Raw genomic sequence first — 13,193 nt, 5'->3', positions numbered from 1 at the left:
AAACAGGTCGGCTTGATGAGCTCTGTCGCTCTCTTCAGTGAAGTCCACATGCTGATAGAAAAAGGGGATAACACTCCTCTACCGAGTTTCCAATGTAAGAACTCACCATCTAGCTGGGTGGGGAGGCAGACACAGGCAGATCTTCAAGTCCCAGGCCCACCTGGTTTACAGAGTGAGTTCCAGGACAGCTGGGGGGGGGGGGGGTTTCACAGAGAAACCCTTGATTGAAAAACAAAAGAGGAAAAAAAAGAGTTCAGCATCTTTTTTCTCAGGAAGCTGTTCCAACAATTGGCAGGCAACACCTTTGTTTCTTCACCTGCCTTACTAAATCTCTTTCCTGAAATTCCTTAGAATGCCACTACAGTATGTACTTTTGATATCTACCTTTTGTTTGGTGGGTTTGGTATTTTTTTTTCTTTATAGGGTCTCCACAATTTTAAGGAAAAGGCAAATCTCTTTAAAGGCATAAAAGTTACAAACTCAACTTGTCAAAGGCTTTATTTAACACAGTGATTAGTAAGGGAATTAATAAGCTATTATAACCCATGTGGGAGATTTAAATAACCACACAGGCTGATAAGGACCAAAGAGCTGAATTTACAAATAGATACACAACTAAGCCATACAAAACAATCACCCATTGCATCCTCGTGTACCCTGATTTTGGGTACACAAAAATTTACTACAGTTTAACGAGGTCTCTACATAGCTGTCAAAGAGCTCAAAGACCACAGAAGGCTGAGAAAATCAACCAGACTTGTGAGACAGCTAAACTGCTTTGGCTCATTTGGAAGTTACACACACACACACACACACACACACACACACACCCTAGCTGCTACAGTCAATCTTGACTCTATTAGGCCAGCTAATGGTAAGCCTAGTTCAAATAGTAGAGGCAACCACGTGACTCGGTTCTGACCAATTAGCTGGAAGAAGAGCCTGGGGCTGAAGGAGGGATGTTTATCTTAGAAGAAGTGACCTTTCCCCTATGTGTGGCTCTCATCTGGACACTGCCTCAAGCATCATCCAGGCTGTGGGATGGGATGTCTACCAAGGGAAGAGTAGAAATGAAGGCCAGCAGTGCTGTGGTTCCACACTTCTCTTTTTGGTATGTAACAAGTGTCGTGACTCCGACTCCAAGTGTCGTGACTCAGTTAGGGTCTTTCTGTAACCACCGGGTTGGATCTCCCAGGTCCTCTTTATCCACTGAAGGCAGCGGGCTGGTGAAAACACCCCGGAACTGTGTGGTATTTTAAAAGGAAAGTGATCCCAAGCATCATTGTTTTAAGAAATGTGTGTTGTGGCGCAAGTTAGTTCAATTTCAAACTGTAGTCCCCAGTTCTGAAGAAAAGTTAACAGGGAGGGGTATTATCCAGGGAAGATTAGAAGAGATGATATATGTTAACAAAACAGTAAGATTTTCTTCTTTCTTTTTAATCTTTACAAAATATTGAAAGCAGCTGGCACTTTAGTATCCTCAGTGAGGTCTCAGGCATGAGGGCCAATCGCTTGTTTTCTCCTCTGTTTTTAGCCATAAACATTTACCAGTTTTACCTATGGTGGATCCCTCTGCCCTTCAGCACACAGGCCTTCCAGCTCTTTCCCCCTTCTTCTCTTTTGGAACAATGGAGGGAAAATGTGTTTTCTGGGGCTCTCCTTAGAGAAAGGTCTCCCTGGTACACACACAAAAGTCAAAGTCAGTAAACACGTGGTGGTGGGGGGGTGGAGGGAAGGGTGTGTGTGTGACCAACCAAAACACGAAGCTTGTCACCTCGTGTGTTCATTAAAAGTAAAAATAAAACCAAACCTAATAAATAAAATGAAAGTCTAAAACTCAGTAGTGGAAATTTAATAAAAGAAAATATTTGGACAATGGTTAGTTAGTACGTGAGAAGGCAGAGATTTCCAACTGGGCAGGTTCATGCTGAAGTGATCCTCTGAGAAATCAGCCAGAGGACAGGCAGAGAAGGGAGGGAGGACAGAGAACAGAAAGAGAGAAGAGAGGAAGGGAAAGAGGCAGGCTGGGGATATGTGGGTATGTGGGGAAGAAAGGGAGACAGTAGGAGAGAGGGGGGGAGGGAGGGAGAGAGAGAGGAGGGAGAGAGAAGAGGGAGAGGGGAGAGAAGAGAGAAAGGGGAGAGAGAGGGGAGGGGGAGAGAGAGGGGGGAGAGGGGGAGAGAGAGAAAGAGAGAGAGAGAAGGGAGAGAGAAGAGGGAGAGGGGAGAGAAGAGGGAGGAGGGGGGAGAGAGAGGGGAGGGGGAGAGAGAGGGGGGAAAGGAGAGAGAGAGAGAGAGAGAGAGAGAGAGAGAGAGAGAGAGAGAGAGAGAATATCTTCATATTTGTGAGCCAGGCTCAGAACTGGCTGTTGCTAGGTAACTGTTGGGCGGAACCCGCCCAGTTGGAGGAAGTGCTACACCAAACCTGAGTTATAAGGAAAACAGGTAGGATGAGACATCTCAGCAATTAGGAGCCCTGGTTCCTTTTCCAGAGGGCCAAGGGTTCTGTACCAACACCCACAGGATACCCAGTTCTGGCCTCCTCAGGCACCAGGTACGTGCATGGTGCACAGACTTTGGTGCAGGGAAAACATCCTAAGATGAGATAGGCAGCCACACACAGAGCTTGAGTTCAGAACGGAAACCGATGATAGGTTGTAGTGTGGGTAGGGGAAGAGTAGCTGTGCTTCTCAGTTGCTAGGTCTTTATGGGATTTCTCAGTGTGTGAATGTTTGCGTCTCCGTGTCTGTGTGTTTTCTGTGCTTTTGCTTTGGATTGTTCTTGTTTGTTGTGTCCTATTCCACTTTGTTTTTATTTTATCTTATTTTATAATGCTTTTCTTTTTCTTTCTTTCTTTTAGATGTCTATTTTATGAGAGACAGCACGAATGGGTGTGGGGAGGTGGCGAGGAAAAACTATAACCAGAATACATTGTATGAAAAAAATTCTATTTGTGTGAGTGTGAGAGAGAGAGAAAGAGAGAGAAGACCATATAAGCTAGAAATCTCACTTTTAAGCATTGGCTGTGAAATAGAAATGTGTATTCACATAAAAAAAACTACATGTGAATATTTCTAGTGACTTTATTTATAATTGCTCCAATATAGAAAACACATAAAAATCCTCTGACCTGAAAAAAGGATTTAAAAAAAATACAACACTAATCATGAATAAATATCGTGGTCTCTACTCAAGTGTCTTTCCTGTACCAAGGATACTTGGCTCTATCACAAAGGTTTTTAACTTATGGACCTGGGGGATATAAAACATTTGCTCAGCATACAAAGCCCTGAGTCCAAACTCCATATGACAAAGTTCTCTGATTCACAAAATCCAAAATGGCCTGGAATATGGGCCTCTAGGCATGCCTGGGACAGGGGGAGTACTGATGTGGAATCTTATCTCTCTTTAGTTTTTATTTTAATGAATAGAACATTTTACACAAAGCCTTTGAAGACTATAGCAAAGCTTGTAACTGACTTCTCTTGGCTAGAGAAATCTTGTTAAAGTAATTTTTTTTTTTTGTTCCTTGACAGTTTCATCCATGTATCTAATTCAATTTTGTCTTTCTCACTCTCCACTACACCATCTCTTCCTCCCTCCTCCACCCTATCCCCACCCTGACCAAAAACCTTTTTGGTAAGATTCGTCTTAGTTACAGGTGGGAGCATTCTCTGGGCAGAGGATCTTGGGCTGTATAAAATGAGCAGAGCATCAATGTACACTTGTCTCTGCTTCCCGATCTCGGGTGTGACGCGGCCAGCTGCTTCCAACTCCTGCTGCTTGGCCTCCCTATCATACAGACGGTACCTCGGACGATAAGGCAAGACCCCCTCCTCTCTCAAGTTTCCCTTGTCAGGATAGTTTTATAACATCAATGGGCCAAGAAATTAGGGAACCCTGGTGGAGAAAGAAAGAGGGGAAGAAAGGGAAATCTGAGCATGCCAATAATAAAATAGACAACATTATCCTTTGCAAATGATCTCTCTCTGACCTGAATTTTACTAGAGAGCAAAATTGAGGGAAAACTATAATTACTCCCTGTTCACGCAACATCTAGATTTTTGATGGCGAGTGCTTCTAGAGTGGTCAAGGGTTACAGAAGAACAACTCAAGCTGGCCACCATGAAGAACTTCCAGGTCTTCTACACTCGGATGAAAAGAACTAAGAAATTGTTCCATGAAAGATCTTTTGAGCATTTGGAAGATATTGGCAGGTGTTGCACAGCTGATAGGGCAGCTGGGAATTGAGATTATTTTACAGTCATTAGGATACTCTGTTTCAACAACTATGTCACGAGGTGGATAATTGTAACGATTTAAGATATGAGGAAGTCTGGGGATGAAGTAGCTCTGTGGGATGATGAAATTCCTCGACACATCTCCAGGAGTACCTTGGGTGTTGTGTAATGGATAAGCCAGAGAGCCTCGCTGATAGACCTGACTAGGTGGGGCAGAGTGGCTTTTCATGAGCCACATCCTCTGAGTTGTAGTGGAATCTGGTTCTCTTAGTTAACCATGAGCTCTAGTGGAGAGTATGTGCTCCGTGTCATGAAGGAGATTTAAAGCAACCAGGGTATCTAAGAATAACAAATGTAAATCCTCAGGCTGTTTCCTGCTAATTCTTACATGTATTTCTTACAGAAAATTTGCTTTTAAGCTAGAAAATGCAAGGAAAAAAAACAGTTAAGAAGAGGAAAAACTTCATTAAGAGAAAGGAGAACTAAGTAATTCATTGAGGCAAACTCTGAGCGTCCGTACATGCTGATGTAGAGAGAGGCCTTCAGTCTTCAGGTGTCCAAGGTTCTGGAGTTGGGTTGACCACAAATAGATACCTCGCAATCCTTTCCAACATCCAGTTCTCCCAGGTGACCTTGGAGCCTGGAGCCAGGTATTGACCCCAGGTTGGACATAGGACACAAGCACGTAGATTTTGCTTCACTTTTACAGGGAACTGGTATATGCAACATTTATGTTCTGTGTGGGTGTTTGGCATCCATGCATGTATGTGTACCTGATGGTGGAAGCACTAGGCCCCACCTCATCACAGTTCCACCACTTTAATACTGCCACACTGGGAACCAGGGTTCCAGCTTAGAGCAGGCAGATACAAACCATATGCAAACACACTGATGAAGATTAGTGGGCTCTTCTCTTCCTGCCATCTCATACCCTCCCCTTCCCCTCTTCTGTTCTCTCCTGTTCTATCATCCCCCGTTGCTCTACCCATCTCTCCCTCTTTCTCTCTTTCCATTCCTCTCTGCAAATAGAAAATGAAGTAGGACTCGCTTGCTAGAATCAGGGTGTTGTGTAAGAACACATCCCTGGGTTAATACACAAAGCTAGTTCTCACGATTAAGGAGGCAGCCTGCAGCTGGGCGAGAAATAAAGGTGACTTCGTACTTTAGTCAAGAACATAGGTGTAAGACACATTGAGTCCATCAGTATAGAGCCAGCCAGTGTAGATGCGCAAAGCTAGGGCAGGGCTGAATCTATGGCTGGAGGTGTCATTGTCTAGTGACTAGGAAGTAAGGATTCAGAGCTAAAAAGTGCAGGCCACAGTGATCACACAGGTTTGCCCATCTATGATGAAATAGAAATTAAGCTTAGTGATTAATTGTTAAGATGAGTTCATTTTTTTTTAAAGAATAAATCTTGGTGCTCATGAATGTGATCTAAGAATTCAGGAAGCTGAGGCAGGAAGATTGCTGCATGCTTGAAGCCACCTGGGGATACACAGTAAGTTTCAGACCTGCCTGGACTACAGTATTGCCAAATAAATAAACAAGTAAGCAAATAAATAAATAAATAAATAGTAATTGCCTGATTTTTTTGTTTGTTTGTTTTGGACTGGGTCTCAGAATCTAATAAGGTCCAATTAAATTAATCGTCATGTAGTAACCCACATATCCACCAGTCTCTGAACTTTTAAAAATGCTAGAACTATCAATGAAATGTCTTTAAGAACCTCCATTTATATTAATCTATCTACTGGCAATGAACAGACATAATTTTCCTAAAATATTATGTAACCATATGTTGAAAAGTAGAAAGAAAGAAAGAAAAAAAAACCTCAGAAACTTAGATAGAGAAAATAAAGAATATGCAGCAATTCTCCTTTGGTGCTCTCAAACCTCCATCAATTGTCTGTGGCCCCTCCAGGGTAAACTTACCCCATTACCCAGAGATCCTTGCTTTTTGAATAGTAATGGTAAATTACATGGTTTAAATGGCATGGCTGGGTTTCGAGCACCTTACACCAGGCTGGAAACGTAATGTTTGTTTGCCCTAATTCATTAACATGACAGCATGGTCCTACAGAGGTCTGTCTCAGGTGCGCTGATTATTCTGATGGATGGCAGAGCAGCCAGCCTCTCACCCTGCCCAGCCCAGCAAGCCCCAGCACACTGATTTATCTTCTGCCTAAACAATAGTAGGTTCCAGCTGCTGAGGTCAAAGGCCAAATGAAACTTTACCAGAGGCTCAATCCAGGAATCTTCCTAGCACCTGGGTCTCAGGTTTTGAGCCAGGGTCTAGCCATTCCTTGGAGACCAGGCCTGGTGCTCAGAGAACAGTCACGGCTGCGTAAGAAAATCTTGCTGCCTCAGCCCTGAAGGTATCTCACAAGAACAGGTCATACAGGTAGCATAGCCAGGGTCACTGGGTATATGAGTCTGAATCTTTGTACCCCACAGAATCCTTTCTGACTCTTCAAACTTTCCCAGGACTTCAGGAAGACATTTTGATACCCACTTATTTATAAGTTAAAACTACACAGCTTTACTCATACATGGTTCACATTTCATCAATTCATGCATATTCAGATCTCGGTGAGTCCAATCTAAATATCTCTTGCAGACATGCGCAGAGGTAGGTCTCTTCAGGTAATTTTATCTGACAATCAGCAGTAACTACCATCGTGTCTTTGTTGAAAAATCAGCCATTTTCTCTGTTCTCTCCCATTGATCTGTGTGTCTATCTCTCTTGTCTATGCATCCATACAGAGCCTTATACTTGTTCGCTAAAAGTTAGCTATTTACTTAAATGTTCAGAAAGAACACGGGTGCTTCTAACTGAAACCAGAAAGGCAGCATGACCTCTTCAAAGCCTTGCCGTTATGGAATTAGTTTTTTAAGTCCCTTTTCCAAGTTTCCAGTCTTCACGTAAGAAACGCTTCTTTACTTACTTGTGAAACATTGTGTGTGGGAACAGGCCTGCACTGTGCACACATTGATACTGAGAGCCTTCTCCTTGCTGGGGGCCGTACAAAGACAATATATCCAACCTCTGGGCCACTGCAGCACACTCTAAACATTTCTATGTCTAGTCTCTCCTGCCCCATCTCCATATAACAGTGCTGCTGTATAAAGCTGACAGTGAGCTTCACAGGCACAGAGCTGGACAAGATCAGATCTTTACACATTGAGAGCAAGCTGCATCTCAGGTGCTGTGTTGTTATCTATCTCTGCTTATTTTTGTTGAGTCAAAACTTAGCAAAATTTGGTTGAATGCCCTATTTGTTTAATTAGCCATGGCCTGAGAATTGCAATTAATGTCTTTATCGGATCCTGGAGAATCATTAAATAGTTGGAAGATGTACCTGTCCTGTTGGAGATGGTTGTAATGCTTTGATTCAATCGAGAATCTGCGTGTGTTCAAATGCTAAAGGTCCTTGTCTCCAATTGGTTTTTGATTGATCAATAAAGATGCCAGTGGCCAATGGCTAGGTAAAGGGAGATGGAGTGGAACCCTCAAAGTTGTGAGGGCTAGGACACAGCGGGGAAGAGGTGAAGAATCGCCATGACTCAGGAGAAGGATGGAATGAAGGAGCTGCAGGAGAGAAAGCCAACCAGCCATGCGAGGATTCAGGTGAGTGGCCACTGGCTACTTTCCCCTTAGGTCTGGGTTGCAGAGGAAGGTTTAAGAGTGTTCAGTCTTTGAGGTAGCCAAGGCATTTTAAAAATAACTGGTGTGTGTGTGTGTGTGTGTGTGTGTGTGTGTGCGCGCGCGCGCGCGCGCGCTCGTGGGCATGCCTTCTGTTCAAGAACCCAGATAGCTCCTGGGCCTGTGGCTGGAAGCATGGACCCACTGGGAGCCAAAGCAGTGTAGCTCAAACTCCATGCTACAATGTCCCACTTGGTCCAAAAAGCTTGTGGGGACATGACTAAACCAATGATACTGAGCACAAGTGGCTTACTCAGAAGGGAAGGGCCTCAGGGGATAAGATTAGGTGTGGATTTTCTTCTCTCGGTGACAGAGGTTCCGGGTATTTTCTTTTTCAACGAGTTTTAGATGGCTCACGTTTATTTGTTTACTCTGTACACGTGTGTGTGTGTGTGTGTGTGTGTGTGTGTGTGTGTGACCGTGAATATGCCACTGTATATTTGTGGCAAGCAGAGGACAGCTTGAGGGAGTCTGTTCCCTTCTCCTGCCATGTGATTCCCGAGGATTGAACTCCGATCCATCAGACTTGGCAGCAAGCTCTCTTACCCGCTGAACCATCTCAATGGCCCGGTTTTAGATGTGTTCTTGACAATGAAGACAGCAATGGTTGATGAAAACCCACTCCGCAGCTATCACTGCCTCTCAGATAACATCTGAACTCTTGGTTTGACCACAAGACAAGCAGCATCTGGTCCTAACTCTCCTTTTCCTTCCCTCCTAGACGCTCCTATTCAACACCAATGGTTCTCAACCTTCCTAAGGGGGCAACCCTTTAATACAGTTCCTTATGCTGTGGTGACTCCCAACCATAAAATTGTTTTGTTGATACTTCATAACTGTAATTTTGCTGCTGTTATGAATTGTAATGTATGTCGATGCTATGCAGGATATCTGATATGTGACCCCCTAAGGAACCATGACCCACAGGTTGAGAATTGTTGCTATGCTACACTGTTGCCTTTCTTGTTGGTTCCTTTACCAGAAATGCACATGTCCTCCCTCATGCTGCCGGTCAGACTTCTATTCAGCCTGGAAGTTCCTACCTCAATGTCACCTCCACCTTGAAGCGTTCCTATTCTCCCACCCCGCCCATCAAATCAGAACTATTTAGCCAGGAAGCAGTAGCTCACACCTTCAATCCTACTACTCCGGAGGCAAAGGCAGGCAGATTTCCATAAGTTCGAGGCCAGACTGGTGGTCAAAGTAAGTTCCAAGACAGCCAGGGCTACACAGAGAAACCTTGTCTTAAAAAACAAAGAACAAAACCCACCACTAACAACAAAATCCCAAACAATTAGAATTACTCACCCTCGTACGTACCCTCAGGAGCATTCTCTCTCTCTCTCTCTCTCTCTCTCTCTCCCCTCCCTCCCTCCCCCTCTCTCACACCTGGTTTCTTATCTTTGCTAGTCTCCTCCCAGAGGTGTGATATGTCTTCATAGGTGTTGAAGATTATTGTGTGAATGTGGACAAAGGAAAAGTACCAATTTTTCCTTGTGCTGCACATAGCCTGAAAGGAAGACTAAAGAACAAATCAGACAGATAATGTTGATTAAGGCTTTTTCTCCTGTATTAAAAAGAACAGGAAAATGTGTGTTACTATCTTTTGATTAAAAAAAAAAAAGTAGAGCAAGCTGGGAAGAATGTTTACTGTGCAAAGAAAGCACTTGTCATAAAAGTGTGAGGAGTTGGGTTCAAGTCCCAGGTACCCACATAAAATTCGGGCACAGTAGTACACTTCTCTAATCCCAGTGTTCCTAAGGCAAGATGGGAGCCGCAGACAGGAGAATCTCTGGAAGTTTGGGACCAGATAGCTTGCTAAAGGCAAACAGCAAAGAGATTCTATCTCAAACAAGGTGAGAGGTGAGGCCTTGGTTGTCTTTTGACCTGAGCACCAGTACTGTTACAGGAGTGCATCTGTGAACACACATGGCTATGTGCATGTGCACATACACATGTGATGCATATGCAATGCACACATGATGCACACACAAGTAAAGAGACTCAAAGCCATTTGCCTCTGGTTTGTTTCATTCACCAGCGTATGTGCCACATAAGCCTTTTTTTTTTTTTTTTTTTTTTTTTTTTTGAGACAGGGTTTCTCTGTGTAGCCCTGGCTGTCCCGGAACTCACTTTGTAGACCAGGCTGGCCTCGAACTCAGAAATCCACCTGCCTCTGTCTCCCAAGTGTTGGGATTAAAGGTGTGCGCCACCACACCCATGCCCGGCTCACATAAGCCCTTCTTTAGCTTGTCACAAGGAACTGTTCGATGTACAGCATTTGTAATCCATTTATCGGGGAGCTTCCAGTCTGTGTCTAGATGACCTAAGGACTGAGGGCTCTGATTTTTTCCTCCAAATTAACAAGGAGACCTCACAGGCTGCAGTCTGGGTTTTCTGCACAAGAGCCAGATTGGGTCTCGAGAGGATAGCCAGTAAGAATGAAGAGAACAGCCAACCAAGCAGAAACAGGAAGCAAAGATAAAAGCAGAGGGAACTCTCTCTTCCTGGAAGAACACACACAGCATGGCTTTCATGATTGGAGTTCCCTTTGTGTTTACCACAACAGCATAAACCCACAGAGGCTCCTTTCCATTTAATCCCCAAGCGGTACTTCGGGGATGCAGGAAAACTGGAGTCATTGCGCAGATCCGATGACTTTTATGTGTGGTGGAGCGGCTGCCTTAGAGACCACGTTAGTCCTTACTTCACCATCTCCTCCTCATGTTTCTTTCACAGACCACCTGTGCCATCCAGCACCAGCCAGAGTAAGGAGGGAGGATAGCCAGACTCTACTAGAGCAGGGACAGTGTGTGTGTGTGTGTGTGGTGTGCGGTGTATATGTGTGTAAGCTTTCACGTGTGTGAATGTATGTGTACAGGTGCAAGCTCACAAACAGCAACTTCTGGTGATCCCTGACCACCTTTCTCCTTATTTCTTGAGACAAGGTCTCCCAGTGAAATTGGAGCTCTCTGATTGGTGAGATGCACTGGCCAATGAACCCCCGAGACCTGCCTGGCTCTGTCTCCCAAGCACGGAGCAACACAGAAATTTAAGTCCTTTTGAAAACCCTTCTCCTGAGCTCCAGGCTGGCGCATGCAGCACGCGCGCGCATTTTCTAACTCAGCACGGCTTCCTTCCCCTCTCCAAGCTTCCTCCTCCTTTGACCTTTGCCTCATGCATGTGTCGGCCTTATTCCCAGTGCCAACCACAGGGGGTAAAATCTCCTCTCTCCTCTACCCTCATCCTTCACCACGAATCACCGCCTTTCCCTTAGACAATTTGATCTCTTGGGTATTTAATCCCTTCAACACTCTTTTCACTGTTTTGTGTTGAATAGACACTTAAATAATTGTTTGGTCCAAAAAACGGCCCTGTGTACTGACGTAGACTATGGGGCGAGTGACTCTTGTGGGTTCTTTAGAGTTTAGATAAAGAAACCCAGCAGGATTGTATGAGGTGTCTGAGAGGAGGGGATGACCAGAGCAGACATGAGTCAAGTCCCCTTGCTCATATGACCTTAGAGTTCCAGAAGCAAACCCCTCAAGGCTTCCCAAGGCTCACCCATTCTCCTACCTTAGCATTTTCCAAAGCCAGGCTCCGTCCAGTGATCTCAATGACCTGAGAGCTGCAGAAGAATTCAGCGAAGCACCTGTGTATTTTGAATGACCCCTATTCAAGCATAGATACTGACTCAGAAGGATGGAGGTGGACCCTCGGCTGCCATATTTCAAACAAGCTCCAGGGGTGCAGATGCTGCTGATCTTTGGGTCACACTGTGGGTAGCAAGGGTTTGAGTAACTCCTTCAGAGTAAAATTTCACTGCTACAAACTATAGCAGTGCTTTTTAAATATTTATTTTATTTTCATCTGTGATGGTGGTGTCGAGGGTGGGGGTTGGATTGTGAAGCCCAGCAGATAGCGTTGGATTCTCCCAGAGCTAGAGTTACAGAAGATTGTGGGCTGTCTTGTGTGGGAACCAAACTCCAGACCTTTACAAGAGCAGGACACACTCTTAGCATCAGTTTCCCTCTAGCTCCAAAGGAGCTGTTTTGATAGCAAAAAGCTGTTTTTCAGGTTCAGGTTCATGGTATCTGAAACTTTGGCCCATACAAGCAAGAGATCCTCGGAACTGGGAAGTATGCTGTGATAGCAAGCCCCTGAGGGCTGCAGGAGGCCAGTCACGAGAAGAACAAGAGAACTTCAGGGTAGGACCGTGGGCACAAGGTTAAGAACTCTAAAAATAGAGAAGACGCTGGAAGGCAGCAGAAACCATTTCCCTTCCCTGTTCCTGGGATCGTGGAGGAATCAAATAACACTTGTGGGTGTCAAGAGACAATGTCGTGTTGAAGGTAATTCTCAGCCATTTCCAGAACCACACTGATGACACAGGAAGGAAGGAGATCGGGAGAAACACCACAGAGAAAACACCCCACTCCTCTCATGACGAAAGTTGGTCTAATCTAACTGTCAGAGAGAAAGCAAGGACACCCTACCTTGAAGTCTGTGGGACAAGGACTCAGAGTACAAGCTGGGAGAAGAAGCTGGGAAATGGATCTGGCTTGGTTAGTGAAGGATTAACAGCTCCTAAGTCCCTACTGGAGGGAGTGCTCCCACCCTCTTTATGTAAATGGGGGTGCTCCCACCCTCTTTATGTAAATGGGAGTGTTCCCACCCTCTTTATGTAAATGGCTGTCCTCTCCAGGGAGAAACTGGGGAACCGGAAGTGCTGGCCTTGTCTTCTGGATACTCTGACCACCAAGTCAAGTCTGGCTCAGCCAACATCAAACAATAATTACCCCCTACCCCCCCCCACACACACACACCTGTCCCCTTCCCTGCCTATTTTATCTCTGGACACCACACAGAAGGGCTGATCCCAAACTTCTATTTTACCCAACAAGTCAAAGACTGGAAAATGTTGCATTGGGCTTAGAAGCTTCTTTGAGAGGCCGTTGGCTTTTCCAAGTCAGTTCCTCCAACCTTTTCTGAGGCCTTTTAGTGAGCACTGACGTCAAAATGGATGAGATTTTTTCCACCCCCATGGCCTCACCTCAGAGCCACTGAAAGCCCCGTGAAGGAACCTAGGAAACAATGAGTAGAGGGAAACACAGGGTGTTTGCCTCAGAATGGAAGCCTTTGTGTTCATCTGAGGCAGAGTCAGGGACTCCAAACTGCTGAGCTAGGGCTTCTCCTGCTTAGGAGGGGAAAGGCCTTCTCCTAACTCATTGTCCTACGGAAGCTCAGTGG

The 13,193-nt window shown here is 44.9% G+C and overlaps 1 long non-coding RNA gene across 1 annotated transcript; it reads right to left on the bottom strand.

Annotated features, from left to right (window-relative positions):
- Positions 1-483: 483 nt before the first annotated feature.
- On the bottom strand, positions 484-12,502 carry Gm4278 (predicted gene 4278). Its single transcript, NR_046078.1, has 3 exons — positions 12,440-12,502; positions 11,520-11,719; positions 484-1,676 (listed from the first exon to the last, which is right to left on the bottom strand). It is a non-coding gene; the product is annotated as a predicted gene 4278 (long non-coding RNA).
- Positions 12,503-13,193: the final 691 nt, after the last annotated feature.

This window comes from Mus musculus, chromosome 14 (genome assembly GCF_000001635.26).
Source record: "Mus musculus strain C57BL/6J chromosome 14, GRCm38.p6 C57BL/6J".
Lineage (NCBI taxonomy): Eukaryota > Metazoa > Chordata > Mammalia > Rodentia > Muridae > Mus > Mus musculus.
The sequence above is the reverse complement of the archived record's forward strand: the minus strand, read 5'-3'. Positions and strand labels throughout refer to the sequence as shown.